Source organism: Artemia sp. Qi Xiang Cuo, chromosome 21 (assembly GCF_049724085.1).
Source record: "Artemia sp. Qi Xiang Cuo chromosome 21, ASM4972408v1, whole genome shotgun sequence".
In the NCBI taxonomy this organism is placed as follows: domain Eukaryota; kingdom Metazoa; phylum Arthropoda; class Branchiopoda; order Anostraca; family Artemiidae; genus Artemia; species Artemia sp. Qi Xiang Cuo.
The window spans coordinates 9,183,825-9,208,291 of NC_142814.1; positions in this window are offsets into that span (position 1 = coordinate 9,183,825).

Sequence of the window (24,467 nt, forward strand, 5' to 3'; positions counted from 1 at the left end):
TTTGTCGTGGTTTACCTTGTCACAATTACATTCTTTTGATTTTTCAAAGTTCATTTCGGATTTCTTTCGTTGAAATGCAAGAATTGGAACATTTCAGTAGTGTTTTGTTGTGCTTTACCTTGTCACAGTTACATTGTCTTGATTTTTCAAAGTTCATTTTGAATTTCTTTCGTGAAATGCAAGAGTTGGAATATTTCAGTAGTGCCTTGTCGTGGTTTACCTTGTCACAGTTACATTCTCTTGATTTTTTAAAGTTCAGTTTGTATTTCTTTCGTTGAAATGCAAGAGTTGGAATATTTCAATAGTGTCTTGTCGTGGTTTACCTTGCCACAGTTACATTCTCTTGATTTTTCAAAGTTCATTTTGAATTTCTTTCGTGAAATGCAAGAGTTGGAATATTTCAGTAGTGTTTTGTTATGCTTTACTTTGTCACAGTTACATTCTCTTGATTTTTCAAAGTTCATTTTGAATTTCTTTCGTGAAATGCAAGAGTTGGAATATTTCAGTAGTGTTTTATCGTGGTTTACATTGTCACATTTCTCCTTCTGATTTAATACATGCAATAAACTGGCTAGTGTCGATAACCGGACAATTCATTTTTTTCTCTTTTTTATCACAAACAATTTTCAATGTCTCCAAGGCAGAGCAATTTCTTCATAAATTCCACTATTTAATGCCCACCTCCGGCACACAAAGACAACACACACAAAGAGTCTCTTGGATACACAATACAGGAATTTAATTCAGGAAATTATAAAAAAAAAATTTGATGGGGTTACGTGCGCACACGTAACCCTGTCTAAATAGCGGAATTTATGAAGAAATTGCTCTGCCTTGAGGACATTGAAAATTGTTTGTGATAAAAAAGAGAAAAAAAATGAATTGTCCGGTTATCGACACTAGCCAGTTTATTGCATATATTAAATCAGAAGATGAACTGTGACAATGTAAACCACGATAAAACACTACTGAAATATTCCGAGTCTTTCATTTCACGAAAGAAATTCAAATTGAACTTTGAAAAATCAAGAAAATGTAACTGTGACAAAGTAAAGCGTTACAAAACACTACTGAAATAATCCAACTCTTGCATTTCACGAAAGAAATTCAAAATGAACTTTGAAAAATCAAGAGAATGTAACTGTGACAAGGTAAAGCATAACAAAACACTACTGAAATATTCCAACTCTTGCATTTAAACGAAAGAAATCCAAAATGAACTTTGAAAAATCAGGGGAATGTAACTTTGACAAGGTAAACCACGACAAGGCACTACTGAAATATTCCAACTCTTGCATTTCAGAGAAAGAAATTCAAAATGAACTTTGAAAAATTAAGAAAATGTAACTGTGACAAGGTAAAGCACAACAAAACACTACTGAAATATTCCAACTCTTGCATTTCAACGAAAGAAATCCAAAACAAAATTTGAAAAATCAAAAGAATGTAACTCTGACAAGGTGAACAACGACAACACACTACTGAAATATTCCAACTCTTGCATTTCAACTACAGAAATCCCAAATGAACTTCGAAAAATTAATAGAATGTAATTGTGACAAGGTAAACCATGACAAAACACTACTGAAATATTCCAACTCTTGCATTTCAACGAAAGAAATCCAAAATGAAATTTGAAAAATCAAGAGAATGTAAGTGTGACAAGGTAAACCACAACAATACACTACTGAAATAATCCAACTCTTGCATTTCAGTGAAAGAAATTCAAAATGAACTTTGAAAAATTAAGAGAATGTAAGTGTGGCAAGGTAAAACATGACAAAACACTACCGAAGCATTCCATCTCTTGCATTTCACGAAAGAAATTCAAAATGAAATTTGAAAAATCAAGAGAATATAACTGTGACATGGTAAACCACGACAAAAAACTACTGAAATATTCCAACGCTTGCATTTCACGAAAGAAATTCAAAATGAACTTTGAAAAATTAAGAGAATGTAACTGTGACATGGTGAAGCACAACAAAACACTACTGAAATATTCCAACTCTTGCATTTCAACGAAACAAATTCAAAATGAACTTTGAAAATCAACAGAATGTAACTGTGACAAAGTAAAGCACAACAAAGCACTACTGAAATATTCCAACTCTTGCATTTCACGAAAGATATTCAAAATGAACTTTTGAAAAATCAAGAGAATGTAACTGTGACAAGGTAAAGCACAACAAAACACTACTGAAATATTCCAACTCTTGCATTTCAATGAAGAAAATCCAAAATGAACTTTGAAAAATCAAGAGAATGTAACTGTGATAAGGTAAACCACTACAAAACACTACTGAAGCATTCCAACTCTTGCATTTCACGAAAGAAATTCAAAATGAACTTTGAAAAATCAAGAGAATGTAACTGTGACATGGTAAACCACGACAGAACACTATTGAAATATTCCAATTCTTGCATTTCACGAAAGAAATTCAAAATGAACTTTGAAAAATTAAGAGAATGTAATTGTGACAAGGTAAACCACAACAAAACACTACTGAAATATTCCAACTCTTGCATTTCAACGAAAGAAATCCAAAATGAACTTTGAAAAATAAAGAGAATGTAACTGTGACAAGGTAAACCATAACAAAACACTACTGAAATATTACAAATCATTCATTTAAACTAAATAAATTAAAAATGAACTTTTAAAAATCAAGAGATTGTAATTGTGACAATGTAAACTACGACAAAACACTATTGAAATATTCCAACTCTTGTATTTCATGGAAAGAAATTAAAAATGAACTTTGAAAAATTAAGAGAATGTAAGTTTGACAAGGTAAACCACAACAAAACACTAATGAAATAATCCAACTCTTGCATTTCAATGAAAGAAATCCAAAATGAACTTTGAAAAATCAAGAGAATGTAACTGTGACAAGGTAAACCACGACAAAACACTACCGAAGCATTCCAACTCTTGCATTTCACGAAAGAAATTCAAAATGAAATTTGAAAAATCAAGAGAATATAACTGTGACATGGTAAACCACGACAAAACACTACTGAAATATTCCAACGCTTGCATTTCACGAAAGAAATTCAAAATGAACTTTGAAAAATTAAGAGAATGTAGCTGTGACATGGTGAAGCACAACAAAACACTACTGAAATATTCCAACTCTTGCATTTCAACGAAATAAATTCAAAATGAACTTTGAAAATCAACAGAATGTAACTGTGACAAAGTAAAGCACAACAAATCACTACTTAAATATTCCAACTCTTGTATTTCACAAAAGATAGTCAAAATGAACTTTTGAAAAATCAAGAGAATGTAACTGTGACAATTTAATGCACAACAAAACACTACTGAAATATTCCAACTCTTGCATTTCAAGGAAAAAAATCCAAAATGAACTTTGAAAAATCAAGAGAATGTAACTGTGACAAGGTAAACCACGACAAAACACTACTGAAGCATTCCAACTCTTGCATTTCACGAAAGAAATTCAAAATGAACTTTGAAAAATCAAGAGAATGTAACTGTGACATGGTAAACCACGACATAACACTACTGAAATATTCCAATTCTTGCATTTCACGAAAGAAATTCAAAATGAACTTTGAAAAATTAAGAGAATGTAACTGTGACAAGGTAAACCACAAAAAAAAACTACTGAAATATTCCAACTCTTGCATTTCAATTAAAGAAATTCAAAATGAACTATGAAAATCAACAGAATGTAACTGTGACAAAGTAAAGCACAACAAAACACTACTGAAATATTCCAATTCTTGCATTTCACGAAATAAATACAAAATTAACTTAGAAAAATCAAGAGAAAGTAACTGTGACAAGGTAAAGCACAACAAGACACTACTGAAATATTCCAACTCTTACATTTCAACGAAAGAAATCCAAAATGAACTTTGAAAAATCAAGAGAATGTAGCTGTGACAAGGTAAACCACGACAAAACACTACTGAAATATTCCAACTCTTGCATTTCAAGCAAGAAATCCAAAATGAACTTTGAAAAATCAAGAGAATGTAACTTTGACAAGGTAAAGCCCAACAAAACACTACTGAAATAATCCAACTCTTGCATTTCAACGAAAGAAATCCAAAATGAACTTTGAAAAATCAAAAGAATGTAACTGTGACAAGGTAAACCACGACAAATCACTACTGAAATATTCCAACTCTTGCATTTCAAGGAAAGAAATCCAAAATGAACTTTGAAAAATCAAGAGAATGTAACTGTGACAAGGTAAAGAACAACAAGACACTACTGAAATATACCAACTCCTGCATTTCAAAGAAAAAAATCCAAAATGAACTTTGAAAAATCAAGAGAATGTAACTGTGACAAGGTAAACCACGACAAGACACTACTGAAATATTCCAACTCTTTCATTTCAAGGAAGAAATCCAAAATAAACTTTTGAAAAATCAAGAGAATGTATCTGTGACAGGGTAAACCTCGACAGAACAATACTGAAATATTCCAACTCTTGCATTTCAACGAAAGAAATTCAAAATGAACTTTGAAAAATTAAGAGAATGTAACTGTGACAAGGTAAACCATGACAAAACACTACTTAAATAATCCAACTCTTGCATTTCAACGAAAGAAATCCAAAATGAACTTTGAAAAATCAAAAGAATGTAAGTGTGACAAGGTAAACCCCAGCACTCGTAAACAATCCTTTTGAAATTATGCTAACAACATCGTTGGTCAAGGTAAAAGTTTGATTCAGACACTTTTATGATATCGAGTGTCCTTTCTGAAAAACTATTGAATAAAGAACAAAATTTAAATTTATCATACGACCTAAATTATTTAATCAGATACACAAGCACTCATAAACGGTCCTTTTGAAATTCTGCTAACAACATCGATTCTCAAGGTAAAAGTTTGAATCAAACACTTTTAGCATATCGAGTGTCCTTACTTAAAAACTACTGCATTAAAAAAATAAATTAAATTTATCATACGACCTAAATTATTTCATCAGTTACGCCAGCACTCATAAATGATCCTTTTGAAATTCTGCTAACAACATCGATGTTCAAGGTAAAAGTTTTAATCAAACACTTTTAGGATATCGAGTGTCCTTACTGAAAAACTAATGCATTAAAAAAAAAAAATTATCATACGACCTAAATTATTTCATCAGATACGCCAGCACTCATTAACGATCCTTTTGAAATTCTGCTAACAACATCGATTCTCAAGTTAAAAGTTTGAATCAAACACTTTTAGCATTTCGAGTGTCCTTACTGAAAAACTACTGTATTAAAAAAAAATTGTCCAAAAAATCAGAAAAAAACTTGGGATTTTCACGAACCGTCTTATAAACTCATGTAGTTCACCCATTTTTGCCTTTTTAAGCCCCCCACCAACAAAAAATTTCCCTCGCACGTGCCTGGTGATGTCAAACCTACACTCCGAAATTTCTTCATCTTAACTGACTTCAGAATTATCATTCAAAATATACGAGCCAATCAGATGATACAATCCTTTCTTTTATCTGAGTTTAGCATCCCATTTTTTAATTATCAACGACGCATTTCTAACAAACTACTCTCAAGTTAAGGCAATTGTCCAAAAAATCAGAAAAAACCTTGTTATTTTCACGAACCGTCTTATAAACTCATGCAGTTCACCCATTTTTGCCTTTTTAAGCCCCCCACCAACAAAAACTTTCCCTCGCACGTGCCTGGTGATGTCAAACCTACACTCCGACATTTCTTCATCTTAATTGGCTTTAGAAATAACATGCAAAATATACGAGCCAATCAGGTGTTACAATCCTTTTGTTTGTCTGAGTTTAGCATCCGATTTTTTAATTATCAACGACGCATTTCTAACAAACTACTCTCAAGTTATAGCAATTGTCCAAAAAATCAGAAAAAACCTTGGGATTTTCACGAACCGTCTTATAAACTCATGTAGTTCACCTATTTTTGCCTTTTTAAGCCCCCCACCTACAAAAAATTTCCCTCGAACGTGCCTGGTGATGTAAAACCTACACTCCGACATTTCTTCATCTTAATTGACTTTAGACATATCATGCAAAATATACAAGCCAATCAGGTGTTACAATCCTTTTGTTTGTCTGAGTTTAGCATCCTATTTTTGAATTATCAACGATGCAATTCTAACAAACTACTCTCAAGCTAAGGCAATTGTCCAAAAAATCAGAATTGGTCTCTAAAGGGTTCATTATAAAAAAAAAAATAGCGCACGCCATGCTGAATGTGCTTTCAAAAACTCATCTGGTCGAAAAACATGTTTGTTATCGTTAATGATTTCCAAAGATGTAAGAAAATTATGGAGAATACAATTCCCTGGTTCAAATCTGAAACTTTGGTCTATTTTTGGATCGAAAAATAAAACTATTCCTATAAAATCTGAGCTAATAAGGGTTTTAGACCGTAAACTCTAGTTTCTTGTAAGAAAATTATGGAAAATACAATGCGACTGAGTCTCTCAAACCCCTTAAAAAATGACTCAAACCCCCGTGCAACTGAACCCCCTTGAACTGAACCCTCGTGCAACTCAACCCCCCATGCAACTCAACCACATTTAACTAAACCCCGTGTAACTGAACCCGCATGTAACTGAACCCCCGTGCAACTGAACCCACGTGCAACTCAACTCCCGTGCAACTCAACTCCATTTAACTATACCCCCTTTAACTGAAACCCCCATGTAACTGAACCCTCCGTGCAACTCAACTCCCTTGCAACTCATCCCCAGCCTGAGCGTGCACATATTTCCTTTTGGCGAATTGACTTTCCCTTTAAGCACTCTCTGAAAGTTCCAACTTAATACACAAATCCCTTTTTGAGATATGCCATTTTGAAAATCTGCGTGCACATAGTGTATTTTGATTTAGTTCAAGTTCCACCTCAAATACCTCATTCTGTCAAATTTTCAACTTGATATGCGTAGCCTAGTGCCAGGAACCAAAGGGGGAATCCTCGCTCGTAATTGCTAATCACTTTAACCCTTTTATCCAGACCTGAGCGTGCACATATTTTCTTTTGGTGAATGGACTTTCTCTTTAAGCACTCTCTGAAAGTTTTAACTTAATACACAAATCTCTTTTTGAGATATGCCATTTTGAAAATCTGCGTGCAAATAGTGTATTTTGATTTAGTTCAAGTTCCACCTCAAATACCTCATTCTGTCAAATTTTCAACTTGATATGCGTAGCCTAGTGCCAGGAACCAATGGGGGAATCCTCGCTCTACAGACTAAAAAGATTCAAACAGCCCAAAGAGACACAAACAGACCAAAAAGACTCAAACAGCCCAAGGAGACACACATAGCCCAAAGAAACACAAACAGTCCAAAGAGACACAAACAGTCCAAAGAGACAAAAACAGACCAAAAAGACTCAAACAGCCCAAAGAGACAACCCAAAGAGATCCTTCTGCCATCACCCCACCACTTATGTATTATACGGAACACTTCGAAGAAGTAAAGCTATTCGTTATTACAATTCTTTTCTTGTCATCTACACCTCTCTTAGTATCAAGCTCTTCATATAGTATAACATTAAACTATTTTAAATTGACAACACTGTCCAAACATCACTTGTGTATTATACAGTACACAATCACCCCATCTCCCCCAAAACACTTTTCAGCCATTTCTTGTTAAAAAAATTTATTTAAAGTCAATCCTTAATAGGATCAAATTTGCAAATCCTACACTCCAATTTGCAAATCTTATTACCCCTTTTTAAATGTCAATCAAACAATTCTGATTGTAGTGTCCAATTTTTTAATAACAAACTGCATACTCTCAAAACATGTTTGATAATTGATAACCAGTCTAGTAATCTGCCTTGGAAAGGTGCCATGGAACGGAATCTCCCCAAATAGCACCGGAAGGAACATAAAGTGGTGGAAATACACCGGAAGGAACATAAAGGTCTAGAAATGGAACATAGGACTCTACTGATTTGTTTTTGTTGTTTTTAGATAAGATTTTCTTAATGTTTAATACTCAATTTTTGAACACCTGATAGAAAATACAATCTTCTTTCTGGAGCATTTTTACCCCCCCCCCCCCAAAAAAAAAAACAAAAAAAACAAAAACAACCTTCGCCTGAGACAAAATTTAGCTATAGACTAAGCTATGTACAAGGTTGGGGAATTAAAGATTGAACCGGAAGTTACCCCAAAAATATGATTCATAAATAAATTGTAAATTATTGCCTATAGGGGGGGGATGGGGGGCTATTATTTTTAAATGATAATACCTCATTTTTTTTATTGAAAGCAGGGATGCCAAAAAGATAATTATTTTTTTCATTTAAAGTGGAGACAGAAGAAAATGATATCAAATTCCCTGGGAAACCATTGAAATATTTTGATAGACCCAGGGCCCCCCATTAGGACTTGTTCATTGTCTTGGGTATTTTGCAATTTCTCATAGGCTACTGGCTTTATTTGGCTTTTGTGCGTGCTCCCTTTTAATTCGATTCTTCGGATCTTATGGAATGCCATGGCGTATCTATCACTCAGTTTTCCAATAATTTGAGGTATAGGCCTATCTATAAAATTTCGACATTTTTGTTGTTGTCTTTGTACCCCTTTACTTATACCCTCAATTTTTTTTTCAAGGAACACTAAGCTGTTTAACGCTATTTTGCGTATTTATTTGAACCGTATAGTGACCTAGTTAATTATTAAGTAATATTTTTCTAATGAAAGCTGAGACGGTATCCTATCAAGGTGGTATCCAGAGGGGGGGGGAAGGTATTATATTTAAATGATAGTAGCTCGAAATTTTATTTATTGAAAGCAGGGATCCCAAAAAGTTGATTTTTTTTAATTTAAAGCAGAGACGGCATCCTATCAAGGTGGTATCCAGAGGGGGGGGAGGGGGGTATTGAGCTATCATATTTAAATGATAATATCTAAAAAAAAATTAAAGCAGGGGTGCCAATAAGTTAATTATTTTTTTTTATTTAAAGCAGAGACGGTATCCTATCAAGATGGTATCCAGAAGGGGGGCGTAGGGAGTTATTATATTTAAGTGATAGTGCCTTGATTTTTTTTTTTTATTGAAAGGAGGGATGCTAAAAAGTTGAAAAGTCGACAAAATTAACAAGATTTTCGTGAGTTATACTTGATACAGCACTTGCTTAGTTTTATCGTCCAAAGGGAAACGGGCATATACGTCCAATCGGTTTTTTTTTTCTATCGATGAAACGGGTTTACTTTGAAAACATTCATTCATATGTACCAGGTAGATTCACACTAAAACGAATTGGTGTGACCAATTCGAAACCAAAATGCGGTAAAAACCGCGGCATGCCCGAAATTCTCGGAAAAGCTGTGTTTTGTATTTTCGAGAAAGAATGGGTGAAAAATCTCGCTTTAATATGAATGTTGATTCAGTGTCAACTGAAGTGTGGTGAAGATCTGTCATAAATTGGAGAAAAAACCTGCTTTCTATCCTTCTTTTCAACGGTCAAAGGTAAGCATGGTCAGCTCAGTCCGTGACCACACATTTGTCGTTCATCGTTTTCGTCAAGCACGCAACAGAAGTAAAAGTGCAGAGGTACCACAGCAGGGAAAGTCCACGGTGGGAAAACCGTATAAATGTGAAGTTAATAGTGAAGAAATTAAAACCGATTTTCCCTTGGGCCTTCAAGCCTATCCAATAGAATAATTAATAGGTAATTAGATTCTCGTATCTCAATCTTTTTCGATAAATGTTTGATGAAAATCAATATTAAAAGCTTCAAGAAGGAAAATTCAGATAAATAATACAAGACAAACAGGCAAGATTAATTTCAGATAAATAATACAAGATAAACAGACAAGATTAATCGGAATCAAACTGTTCACGTGTGTCACAAACAATATCTTTGGTCAGACCATACAGACTACTTTGGTTCAAAACATTGAAGTCACTAGAAGAATCCCTAACCTTCACTTTGTGTACACGCCTGGCTAGTCTAGTCTCTAGCTCCAGCATTGAATTGCCCGAAACAAGCCCTCCTTTAGAATAACACTTAAGACCACGATTTGTTTTTAGTGTTGCCAAAAGTCTCATTGCACTCAGTCGGTTTGGCTTATCAGTTTTCACTTCCTTGAGCAAACTGAAGAGACGCTCGACAATAACGTTTGAGAAAGGGAGTGAGAAAAAGTATTGAACCATTTTCCCAACATTTGGGAACATCCGACTACCATTTGGTGACTTCGTTTGCAAGATATGGCGCCAGTACATGACAATGTCCATGTCATCTACGTCAGGGAGATCCACAGTACCAGGTATATGAACACTCGGTATAGAACGCCAGTCCTGCTCTAGCTTTGCTTTATTTCAAAGCGCAGAATTTTAGTAGTCGAAGAACTGACGAAGACTGGGAACTTTCAGTTCATAACTAGAGCTTGGGGTAAGAAAGTGTACCAGGTCGTAGATCTTTTCAGAGAATGGAAAACGGTCAAGAATTTGTTGAACAGCTTCGACTTAGAAATCCCTCGCGGAGCGACGAATTCGGTGACTTTCTGCTACAAAACGGCCACTGGTAAATTCTCTCGTTTCGAGCCCCACAAGGAAATCGTACCCTTTGTAGCCGATATAGACATTTTTGTCGGGAAGATAGTTCACTTCGTCATGTGGATTGTTGTCAACAGGGTTGACTATTCTAACATATAAAGGCTTCATAAAGTTGATGGCCAATGTCCGAAGAAGTTTTTCCACCTGGGTTTTTATAATGTGAAATAGGGGTTTTTCAAACTGGAAGTTGGTGTTGAACTCATTCAGCTCTCCCAACACGTACTCGACAAAAAACATCATAACCCTCGACCATGGCATGGCATTAGCATGCAAGGGATCATTAAGTACCAACGAGTCCCAGTACAACGTAAGAGTATCCCACTGTTCGAGAATACGGCGTGCACGGTTTTGAAACGACAACCAGCGTGTTGGAGCCTAAGCAAGGAATCTGTGCTGTTCCACTTGCGTAAAGACTTGAAATTCCTTCCTATATGCATCTTGGGGTTTTGCACTGTGCCTGAAGTGATTACACACAGTCCGACATAGATCTTCGAGGCTCTTGGACAGTGTTTTGCAAGCATGACTTGCAACTAGGGCACACAGATAGCAGCTACATTTCGCAACTGTAACCCAGGGATATTTCCCTTCAACAAGTGTTTTGACTGAGTGGTTTATCCCCATCATAGCATTCGTTGTGTCAGAGCAGAATCCGACCCAGTTCTGTTGAGGAACACCCGTCTTCTTGACATCCATTATCTTCACTAGCTGGCTGAATAGACCAGACGCTAATCCGTTGCTGTAATCGATAAGAGCAAGCCAATCTACCTGCCCATTTATGGCTTTGTCACAAGAGCTGACACAACCAGCAAGTTGTTTGATTACTGAGGAATCTGTTGTGTCGTCAGTTACTACAGAGAAATATTAGTTGCTTTAGTTCTACCAAGAGTGGCCTAGCTTAGAAGATCTGGGCCTGGCATACTTTTCACAAGTTTCAGCAAGTCTTCAGAAAGTGAATAGGGTAGATCGTGCTCAACGAGAAATGTCACTAGCTTCGCTTCAACAGTGGCTACTCTTTCGATTTTTGAATCACCAGAAAAATGAAGACTCAATGGCATGGTCTTAGAAGACGAAGTTATCCACACTTTTTTATTTTCTTCGCGAGCTTTGGTCTGTTTGTGCCTTTTTGCGTCGTGTTTCCCTTTTTTACAAACGAAATCCTTTTTGCAGTAAAGACAGTGAGCTAAATATCCACTGATTTAACCGGTCTGCACCTTTGCTTTTCGTAACCATTCATTAAGGTCAGATTCTGTTTCCCACTCACTCTTGTATCTTTGATCTGCCCTTTTCTTTGTGATCCTCGGTTTTTTGTTGGAGGATGCACTATCATCCGAGTCTTTATCACCGTCCTCATATTCCTGATCGATATCTATCACTTCTGCCTTTATGTTGTAACACGTTTGGTCTATAAACAAGAGAAATAGTTAGCTATTATGTCCTTTCTTTCATGGATTGACTTGCTGGTGGAAGAAACGAACCTGCACTAATTTAATTGCTTCCAGCATCAGCCTGCTGAGAACCCTTGGTTTTTTCCGGATAAATCCTTCGTCGGAAATCTGCCTGAAGTTGTAAATTTGGCAGAAGTAATTCAGGAAGTTTTGATCAGTTTCGTCAAAGCAGATATGACGTCGAATCACAGTAGTTATGACGTAAACACACATATGTTGCGTTTTTGCTGATACCCCTGTTACCATGGTAACTGCGGATCTGCAGCTAGTCGTTCTGCAGTTACCTTGATATGTGATATACGGTCCACTGCAAAAACGACTATTATATTACAGAAATTTCACTTTTCAAAACTCATCCCAAAAGAAAAACTGATACCGTATCAAATTACATATCTAACTGCTGAAGTTGTTTTTCGCCCATATAAGAAAATTTGATGAGAATGGGATGACATTTAAGATACGACGAGCAGATACCACAGTCGGACCTTGATATCTGAATATCAGTTCCCGCGGTAGCTGGCTAGATACCACGACAACTGCAAAAACACCTTTTGACCGTGGTATCGGATACCACGGTAGCTGCAAAAACGACTTAGGACCGTATGTCGAATATCATGGTATCTGCGAAAATGCAATTATTGTCGTATATTAATAACATTTATGACCCACTCTATAAGTTTAAGATAGTGGAGTAATCAAAGGGAAGAAATAGAGAGAGTACAAAATAACACACACAACAACAAAAACCACTCAATGAAAAAAACTGTTTCTAAATCAGAATAGTAAAATTTGTTTACCGAAAAGGACTGAAAGACCAAATGAAAATGCGTTACTTCGTTGCTATGACTTGGGCCCATGCTGACTTGGACACACACATTCAAGTAACGAATTAAACGGATACATCAATTACGATCCTATTCAGAGAAAGTATCCTTCCCTAAGGTTGATCATGAAGTTTGACAGCCAGACGAGGACCCTTGCCAAGAAGGACCGAAATATCCGTTGTATGCATTACTTGAATATATTCGCGATTAATAAAATTCCATACAGTGATATTCTCTGTCAGATTGGGGGTACCTCTGCAGCTAGTAACTGTGTTGCACGCTTGACGAAAACCACGCTTAACGAAAAACAAAAACCAAGAAGGACCGAAATATCCGTTGTATGCATTACTTGAATATATTCGCGATTAATAAAATTCCATACAGTGATATTCTCTGTCAGATTTGGGGTACCTCTACAGCTAGTAACTGTGTTGCAAGCTTGACGAAAACGATTTACGACAAATAGGCGTTCACGCACTGAACAGTGTTAACCAAGCTCATTTGATTGGGCCACTGAAGAGCCGAGTTTGTATTGAGGTTCAAAGTTTCCACATCATAGTAGAACTTAGCGCTGTCAGCAGGGCCTTAAATATTCTGAACATCATGCTAGAGAAAACAGTAAAAATGTCAAAAACTAATCTTAACACAATCCGATATTGCATTGTATTCACTTAAAATACGCATACAAAAATTTGCTTTTCAGTTCAACTTTAAGGAGTCCGGTGAAGAACGGATACCTACAAAAGCCAATTGTTTGGATCACAGATTAAATTTTGGGATTCCATAGAAACCTTTGGTCTTGTTCATTTTGGATGCCTGTTCAACTATCATCCGTTTTGGACTTCTTTTGTTTTGCTTGTCGGGATCTCAAAACGTAAGTGGAGGCAAACCTTGTAAAAGTTGTAAAACATTGCAAAAGTTGTCCGTCTGTAGCCTAAGCACGATAACTTTCGAAGGGAATGAGATATTTTGATGAAACTCGGTGGGAGGATCCTTTGGGTCAAGGGATCCTTTGGTTAATCTTAACACAATCCGATATTGCATTGTATTCACTTAAAATACGCATACAAAAATTTGCTTTTCAGTTCAACTTTAAGGAGTCCGGTGAAGAACGGATACCTACAAAAGCCAATTGTTTGGATCACAGATTAAATTTTGGGATTCCATAGAAACCTTTGGTCTTGTTCATTTTGGGTGCCTGTTCAACTATCATCTGTTTTGGACTTCTTTTGTTTTGCTTGTCGGGATCTCGAAACGTAAGTGGAGGGCTACCTATGACATTGCAAAAGTTGTCCGTGTGTAGCCTAAGCACGATAACTTTCGAAGGGAATGATATATTTTGATGAAACTCGATGGGAGGATCCTTTGGGTCAAAGGAAAGGTCGAGTTTGTAGATGGGCTCTGTAGCCCTACACTTAGGGGTGGGGATTCAAATTAAGGGACAGACAAAATATTTTTAAACAGCTAATGAGATAGTCGATCATCAGGTAAGAAAACATGCTGAACACGGCAATGAAAACCATCTTCTCGCCGGACAAGTTGTTCGCCCAGAATCCGGCCAAAACCGGAAAGTTTGTTAAAACTAAAAGTTTTATTTGAAGTTGATAAGATGTTCGATTTTGGGGTAAGAGGGCATGCTGAAACCGTATATGACAATCGTTTTTTAGCCGGACATATATTTCGTCCGGAATCCGGCTGAAATCGGATAATTTGTTATACGTATATTTTTTATTTGAAGTTGACTAGATGTTGGAAATAGGGGTAAGGAGGTACGCTAAATTCGTTTCTGAGCTTCAATTTTTCGCCAGACAAGTAGCTCCAGAATTTCGGCGAAACCGGAAAATTGGCAGAAGGCAGGATCGTTTTGATCGGTATCGTCAAAATAGATATGAATTTGTAGAGGTAAACACACATGCTGAATCCAAATCTGAACTTGGTTTTCTCAGAGGATTAGCCATTTGGCCTTAATCTGTTTCTAGATCTTTAAGAGTAAAAATGTTCAAGGAGTCTGGCGAAGACTGGATTTAGCGAAGACAAAACCCAATGTGGTTTTTTGGGATCCCATAGAACCTTTGGTCTTGTTTTTCACTTTCACAGAGGCACATTCAGTTATCAGATATTTTGCGTCCAGCCAGCCGCGTCGGAGAGTAGAAAGGCTGGACACAGTCGACAAGTGCTAACAAGGAAATTGCTAATTTCGAAAAAAATTCTATTTCTTATCTGTTTCATCATCCTGATTTTGATGATCTCTTCTAGTGAGAATCAGGCTTTCAAAACTTTCGGTAAGAACTACACCTCTCGTTGATACCATATGATGAATTCGAATTTTGAAATGATGAAGTAACGAACTGGCAACTAGTTAAAACATACATTTTGGTAAACAGAAAACAGATCATAGAAGCCGCCCACCCCCTAGGATAGGCCAGTACTTTTTGGCTCAATAAACTCTTTCTGACCTTATTACATCCAGGGCCATAACGACTAGGTGGGAGGTGGGGCGCCCCCCCCCCCAGAATATTGTCGGCCAGTCTTTAAAAATTAGCAGAGTAAAACTGCAGCGCCGCTATTTTTCATGAAAACAGTCAAGTTTTTACTAGTAAACAGTAGGAGATTCTTAAAAACAGTTGGTTTCTTCTTGAAGATAATTGTTTTTCTTAAAATCATCCAAGTCTTTGTTAACAAAGTCGTGTTTTCTCAAAATTCGTAGTGTTTTTCTGTATAAAACAGTCGGGAAAAATTACCAGCCAGTCGATAAATACCTCCCCCCCCCTACAGTTTGGCTAATAACGGTTCTTACGACACCTAGGCTACTTAAATATAGTGACTACTAACCATCAATACCATCAGACAATCTTGTGAAATAAGACAAGTCTGTCTGGTCCTTATTGCTAACTTGAAAACACTTGGGCTGAGCTGACAGAGGTCATGAAGTCATGAGATGAACAGAGAAACTCAAACGTCAAAGTTTCGTCAAACCTACAAAAATAACTCAACCCCCTTCGAACTCACTAGCCTCCCAGGGGACAAGCTACCGTCACCGAAGGGTCATTAATTAAGGTCCGTAGTTGACTTCCGCGAAACGACTCGGAAGCGTCTTTGAAATCCCTATTTTATACAACAAAGACATTTGCGACAGAGAAGAAACCTAAGGTTGGACAAATTTTACATACAGGAACAAATGCGGCATAAAAAGCCATTTCGTGGCATAATCGCGGCGAGCGGCATGGTCAAAATTTTTTGCGGCATTTCCCTCAGAATCACGGCGTAATGTCGGGAAATGCGGCATAAGCGGCAACACTGGTGACGAAAGCTATATCGACATCCCCACCTAACGTTGCGCTCGAGTAACAATGGCGCAGAGGAGTCTTTGACAGTCTTATGACCTCAGGGTACTAGATGTTGCAACGTTCTTACGTATCTACAGTGGTTTAGAAAATTCGATCACCCCACAAATGATTACCAAAAATATGCACAAATGTAACATTTGGAATATTATAACACTTTTTCAAAACTTTGAAGAAAAGCAAAAGAGTCTAAATACGCCTAACTACGCTTGAAAGCTATTTTAAAAAGACACTGAAGATTTCCATGGAAATGACCATAGCAGAAGCTTTGAGTCTGGGTGGGGATTAAAGAGGAGTCTTATAGTATTTTGACCACAGGTGACTTATTGTTGCGACTTCCTTGAATTTCGCAATTCTGCGGAGCATTTGGAAATCAAAGCTTAAACTCAATAACTTTTATTAAGTGTCCAAACATTTTGCTTAGATTAAAAGCGACAAACTACGATGAACATTTCAACATCTTCCTGGAGCTACTCCAGTCTGCATATTGTTTAATTTAATTACATTTTAATTTTTTCATTTTTGATGAGCTTTTCATTTTTTACCTAAGAAAATAGCTGGCACTTCATTTTTCTTCATAGCGAATAAACTATTAAGTGTTTTTTGTGTCATTGTAATTGAAGTGTTCTAATATGAAGTGTTCATGATGTATTTTTCAATTTGATAAATTTACTCATTTTAGATGCAGTTTATAATTTGACTGATATTAGATATTTATCAGTTTATAATTTGGAATGAATCCCCAAAAGAAAAAATGGATAATATCCAAAAGAGCAGCCAATAGCAATAAGAAAGCAACAGTTCAGCCTTAGCCTACATGACATATTCTATAAAGAAGCAAAAAAAACTTCAAAATGCATTTTTTTTAAATTGTTATTAAAAACCAGTTTTTAATACAAGAAGGCTTCTTAGGAATCCAAAGGAGCCAAAAAAAAAAAAAAATCAATATCAAAGTCGCCCATTTCAACTGTTTTAAAGGTGCCAAAATAGATATAGTCAAAGGGCATTATGAAAAAATTAAGCTTCTAAGTTCAAAGTTATATTCAAAGTTTTTACCCAGATAACTGACGAATTTTGTGATACGGTATTTGAAGTTTATATGCAGTAATGCTCAATGAAAAAAACTACTAATTTTGATAATTATTTATGTTAAGAATACATAGCTAATAGATACTTCAACTACTCGTATTAAGCAAGGGTTCTGAAACGCCACAGCCGTTTCTTTTCTACCAGATTTCTACTTCTCTTGATGAATAACGAAGAAAACCAGTTCCCGCCAGTAACGTGTGAATTTTTGAACTCATGAATAGGCTTGATTCTGTTGTAAATTTAAGCTGTGATTTGAGAAAGCATGATTAAAATATTAATGTTTGCGGTCAGCATTGATCGCGCCGGCGGCGCGCCGCCGAAATCTTACCGGCGGCGTGCCGTCGGCGTCCTACTGGGGGCGCGGCGTGGCGCGCTGTTTTTGGCACCGCCACCGCCGGTCTTCCCTTATCGGCGCGGCGCCGGGGTCTAAACAAGACATACTTCTTTCATTTACGACTCTAGACCTCGTAAAATATAAAATCGATTTTCAAATTTTGAATTGTTTGAAGCAAATTAAAATGTTGAGTTCTTATCTAAATAAAGGGCTAAAGTCTGTTATTCAAGCAGAAATGCGTCATTTTCCGATTGAAATCCTGGACCCTGTGTATATTAACGACGTTCTTACAGGGATTGAAGAAAATCTACCCTATGACACTACACTAGCAGTAGACTTTAAAAATAGCGGTCTTTTAGAACATTGTGGTGGGTCGCCTCTTTATAGAGGCACAAGTGTGCCTCCTTGATATAAAAACACTGAATGCAGCATCGTGAGTGACACTATATCAATGATAGTTTCGTGTTCGTTAGATTTAATTAAAAGATCAGGATGCTTTCAACTTTTTGAAGTTTTAAGCATTCCCTATCCCACCAATGACACAAATTTATTTCATTCCCTCATACCAACTTCCCCATACTTTGGAATAGATCAAGAAGAAAAAATGTATTTTTTGCGTCACAGCACGCTTCTTGACTGTTCCTTCGGCTGCTTCACAAATAACCTAGAAATCATTAAAAATGAATGCGATATTAATATACGAAAAATTCATAATCCTCTTATAATTCCTGTTGGAAAAACTCACTTCTTAATTGTTGCACCAATTTCAACTAAATTAAAGATTCTTGTCATATGCCAAGGATTAAGGGAGCAACAACGATTATAAATTGTAGGATCCGTCCTTGTTCAACTAAAAGACGAATGTTCCCTTGCCCAAGAAAAATTCTCCGTTCCAGAATTTGTATGAAGGCAAAACAGAGGTCAACTTGACTAAATTCGCTCATAATAAAATTCTTTTCAATGCTACAAAACTTAATTTTGATTTCGAATCATTAGACTTCAAAAAAATTCATAGCTTTCTCGAGAGAGAGATGTATTCTGAAAAAGGCATAAATAGCCTAAAATCTATTTTGAGCAAAACAAAATTACACAGAAAAATTGAATCAGCACAGTCCATGAGTATTGGAATCATGACTGGCGGCACGTTAATTTTTCTAATCCTTATCGGAATTTCCACGGTGATTCTCCTCAAATTAAGGAAATTATGGATTTATTATAGAGAAATGAAAAAAAATGGTTTTAGAATAGTCGAACAAGGGGACAATGAATAATAACAAATGTAGTTTTGGGAAGGAATAAAAATTAATTTAAGACGTATGAAAAAAAAAGTAATGAAAATGTTTTTTTTCAATAAAAGAGGGGGGAGAAATGTAAAGATTGTTGCTAGGCTTACGCAAGTTAGATATAAGTGTATTTCTCGTATTTAGTGTTTTATTACGTTAAGGGTATATTTTTGGTATTTAGTTCATGTTCCACTTCAAAGGTGTATTTTGGTATGTGCTGTTTTAAGTACTTGTTTCTGCCTTCTTTTCTATTCAAGGTAGTGGATCACCATGACCAAAAACCTGCCAGCCAATGAGAGGCTACTTTGGGGGTCATGGAACCAGAATTCGCCCCCCCCCAGACCCCAGTTTGCCTCCCAGCTGAAACCAGGTATTTTGGTCACATATGCAGTGACCGTCATCAGTAGTAATACTAAACTAAAACAAGTAAAACAATAATTTATATACAAAATAAAATAAACTACGTAGTGTTTAATAATTTTATTCTTTTCAAAGCAAAAACGGAAGCGAGTCTCTTTGATCTTCTTGGATCCGGTTTGTTAGCATTGAATGAACTAACACTTGGATAGGGGTTAATCGCATTGGGTGAATTGAACTTTACTCTATCTGATTTTAATAAATTATCGTAAATAGAGTTCAAACCAAATTAACTCGTGTCTCTATTTAAAGCCATATTCTAGAATAACATTTTCTTAATTTCAAGAGTTTCGGAAAAAATTTGATTTAAACCCCGATCCCTAGAAATCAAAGAGACGTTATCGAACAAAATAAAATGGTCTGGAAAATTAAAAATATATCCCGAAAGGGCTGAAGTGAAAACTGAGTATTGAGTATTGATTCAGACTTCGTGGTGTTAACACCAAAAATTTTTCGGATATAACCCTGCTCAAGCTGTGAAATTTCCCTGTGGACTTTCTTTTTGGATTTATTTTCATAAGCAGATTATCGTTTTGCTGAATATTTCAAATTCCCTTGGGACAGTAAATTTTCATTGTCAGTCTTCTGAGTGTAAACACCTGTTTTTGGATTTATTATTTCACTAGCAAGAACTTAATTAATACAGTGACCTTCAGCAGTTATAAAAGTTCACAATTAAGACCGGTATATCTCTTTTTTTTACCGATGTGCTTCTTGATAGACTCTTTAACTAAACAAGAGATATTTACTATCGGAGATCTTGCCTTAGCAAAGTTTATTAACTACCTCCTTTGGCCAGTTAGAATACTTGGAAGGAATTCCACTAGAAATGGACTGAGTTATCTAGTATTCTGCTACGGTACTCATGATAAGCAGACAGTTAGGGAAGATTGCTTAGTTTCTTATGCAGAGAATATTAATGAAGCAAAGAAATCGAAAACTAAAAGGGTAGGACAAGCATTCACAGAAATAGCGACTTTCCCCAATATATACAAAGAGTTTGCAAGTACGTAGGTGACTGATAATTCTTCCATTTTGTCTAGGTCTGGACTTTTTCAATAATTAGCTGCAACCCAAGAATAAGTTACGACAACTTAGACTAAGCTAGCGACAGACCTAGAAAAACTTGTTGCACAAAAGAGAGCACAAAACCTCGGAACAGGGTCTTCTGATGCTGTACAGATAAATAGTCAAATTATTACTGCAGAAATTTATGATGCTATAGTGCTAGATTTTAATCCGAGGTTTGAACGCATTGAAAACTTACTTAAAGGACTAAAGAGTCAAATTGAAGCACTAGAAAATCGTATTTTTACAATGGAGAACAAGCTTGATGATTTTGAACAGGAAGCTATGCAAGACTGTCTGATATTCTCAGGATTAAGAGAGAAACCTGGCTTAAATCTTGATATGACTGTCCTAAACCATATTAACTCAACTATGGGAGTTTTGACTATTACTAGGGAGCATTTTGTGTCGATTCAGCGTTTCAGACTCAACTCCACGGAAGATTCTCAAAATTCAGACCGCAGAAATCCAAATCCTGTGGCCCCAGTTTTAGTGAAGTTGGTATCAAAAGAACTTGCGTACAAAGTGATTTAAAACTAAATCAAAATTAGCTGGATCCGGAATTTATGTCAGTGAATTTCTTACGAAACATAGAAAGGCAATATTAAACAGTGCACGGGACAAGTTCGGTGTGAAAAATGTTTGGACAAAGGTCGCATTTTCGCGAAATTATCCAGCCAAAGCGCACCGCGTCGGCTCTATAGCCTAGCTGATACTTACTGAATTTTTCATAGTTGATTTGACTGGATTTTGTAAGGATTATGGGTGATATTTCTCACTTGCGTTTTTTAGAGAGTAATCCTTTTAGAGTGGGAGGTGTTCTTTATGATGATTTACTTCCAGAAAGTATAAATGCTGATTTTTCCCCGCAAAGAGATAGTTGTTATGTGGATGTGATTTCTTCAGGATTAGAGGTGAATGCAAGTTCGTTTTGCCTGTGTCATTGGAATTGCCATGTAACTTCAACGTATTATGAAATTCTCCAGTTAATTGATAATGTGAATAGTAAATTTGATGTAATTGGCCTTTGTGAAAATTTTTTAACTTCTGAGCATGTTCTGTCGTTATATAATTTTCCAGGATACAGGCTTATTGTAAGGAATAGAGAGAAAATGGGAGGTAGAGGTTTGGCATTTTTGGTTAAGGATCATTTTGTTGCTAAAATAAGGGAAGACCTATCAGTTTGGATAGAAGGTAAGGTGGAATCTCTTACTCTTGAGCTGGAAGTTGGTGGAAAAAATATATTGATTACTGAGGTTTATAAGCAGCCGAGTACAGTTTGGGAGGAGTTTGAAAATGGTTTTAGCAGTTTAATGGATGCAGTAGAATTGAGTAATCTGGAGTGCATTTGCACGGGGGATTTTAATTTTGATCTTTTAAGTTTATACAATGATAATTTGGATTTTTTAAACCTTTTCTCCAGGTATGATTTTTATCCATTAGTTGGGATTCTGACTCTTGTTACAGGGCAGTCAGCTACACTTATTGACAATATTTTTGGGCAATCCCGGGTATTACATAGCTGTTATGCTGACGTTATAGTAAATGAGGTTTCCGATCACTTTCCTATAGTAGCAGTGACTTCATATCAATATGCGATAAAGCTGAACAGGACAAAGGTTAAAAAAAGGCAACTAAAAAAAGAGAACCTACAGAAGTTTAGAGAGGAACTAAGTATCGTGTCATGGAAACCAGTTTATGAAGAATCTGAAAGTGCTTCTGCGGCATCCGATAAGTTCATGGATATATTGCAGCCAATATTTGAGAGAACTTGCCCAGTAAAGAGCATAAAGGTGAGGAAAAAGGAACCCCGGAAACCTTGGGTAACTATGGAGCTACTCGACTTAATTAGAAGGAGAAATAAATTGTATTTGAGTTACTTAAATAGTAACCATAGTCAAGATCTTACTGAATTTAAAAAAATCCTTAATAAATTAAATCGGCTATGGCGGTCATGCATCCGCTAATATTATGTATAGAAATTTAAGTAAAACAAAGGCAATACGAAAACGACTTGGAATATTATAAATGAAATCGTAAATAAGAAGAAAGAGACCGAGATTCCTGCTAGTCTGATCTTTGATGGTAAATTTGTTAATGGAAATGAAGAGGTGGCTAATTTGTTTAGTGAATATTTTTCTAAGATTGGTGAATCAATAAGTGAGAATCCATACGATGAAAATAATGAAATTAATGAGATGTTTAGTGATGAAAGGGGAGTTGGATTCGAAATGTCTGCAGATGAAACGAATGTTGAAGAATTAAAACAGATAATAGGATTGGTAAAATCAAGTTCTCCAGGGAATGATGGAATTAATCTGAAAGCGTTCAAGCATGTTATGGTATATTTGTTGCCTTGTATGGTTTATTTGATTAACCTTTCTTTGAAGAAAGGTGAATTTCCTACTCGTCTGAAAGAGGCTAAAGTTATTCCGCATCACAAAGGGGGTTCAAAAACTGATCCGTCTAATTGGAGGCCGATTACAATATTGCCCCTATTTGCTAAGCTGTATGAAAAAGTGATGCATCGACGACTTTATAACCATCTGACTACTTACGGTTTTCTTAGTGATACCCAGTTTGGAATCAGGAAAAACCACTCTGCAATACATGCAGTCCAGCACCTAACAGATTTCATCAATGTTGCTCTCGAAAAAAGTGTACTGGTACTTTCAGTATTTATAGACTTTAGAAAGGCTTTTGACACGGTGGTTCATAAAATTTTATTAAATAGGCTAAGCCGTTTAGGAATCCAAGGGGTTATTCTGAAATGTTTTGAATCTTATCTTAACCAGTGTATTATTCGAGTCTCTATTAAAAATTATATTTCAAAAACTTTTATCGTTAATTCTGGTGTGATTCAGGGTTCAGTGCTTGGCCCACTTCTTTATCTAATTTACGTTGATACAATGCGTTTTTATATATCAGATGCACTTATAACGTCTTTTGCTGATGACACGGTGCTTACGATTACATCTTCTTGTCTGAACCAATTAATTGAGAAGACAGATAAGGCCCCATCTGAATTGATAAATTTTACAAATTCTAGTTATTTGGTAGTGAATATTTCAAAAACAAATTTCGTGACATTTTGTAGAAATGGAATTTCATGTGTTTTAGATAATAAAATTGTTTTTAACGGTGAATTTTTAAAGCATGTAAATAGTGTTAAATATTTGGGCTTGAGTCTTGATTTTAATTTAAGTTGGAAATCACATTGTGATCTTGTGGCAGTTAAGATTTCAAGAGGGTTGGGTGTGATAAGAAGACTGAAAAATCAACTACCGTCAAATGTTTTACTTTTACTTTATCATTCTATTGTTAGCCCTTATTTATCATATGGTTGCATGTTATGGACTAGTAGTTTTATTTCAAGTTTTAGAAATGTCCAAATTTTACAGAATAAAATAGTTCGTATTTTAGGTAATTATATTCAGTTTGAAAATAGCACGTTGAATTGCTTTACAAGTTTGAAAATTTTAAATATTTATCAGTTACGGGATTACCAGTTAGCAATTTTTATTTATCAATGTTTGAATAAGTGTTCACCGGAGGTATTTTGGGAAATTTTTAAAGCTAACTCATCTTATCACTGTTATGAGACTAGAAATGCGAATGACCTTGCATCGGAGCTCCGGAATACTCAACTTGCAGCGTTTCTGCCTCGTTTTGCGGGACCGGGGGTGTGGAATTCCCTCCCGGATGCTATTAGACAAGTTGATAATGTAGGCCAGCTCAAGAGTAGATTGAAGCGTTACCTTTTGGGTTATAATCTGAATGATTAGATTTTTGAATTTGATTAATGTTTGGTATGAAAATTGTTTGGACAGATAATGGTCGCATTTTTGCGAAATTACCCAGCCAAAGCGCACGGAGTCGGCTCTATAGCCTAGCTGATACTTATTGATTTTGTAATAGTTGATTTAGTTAGATGTATCTTCTTTTTTTTTTTTTTTTTTTTTTCGAGTGTATTTTTTAAGGATGATATGTGATATTTATCACTTGCGATTTCTAGAGTGTAATCCTTTTAGAGTAGGAGATTTTCTTTATGTTGATTCCGTTCAAGTGCTGATTTTTCCCCGTAAAGAGATAGTTTTTATGTGGATGTAGAGCT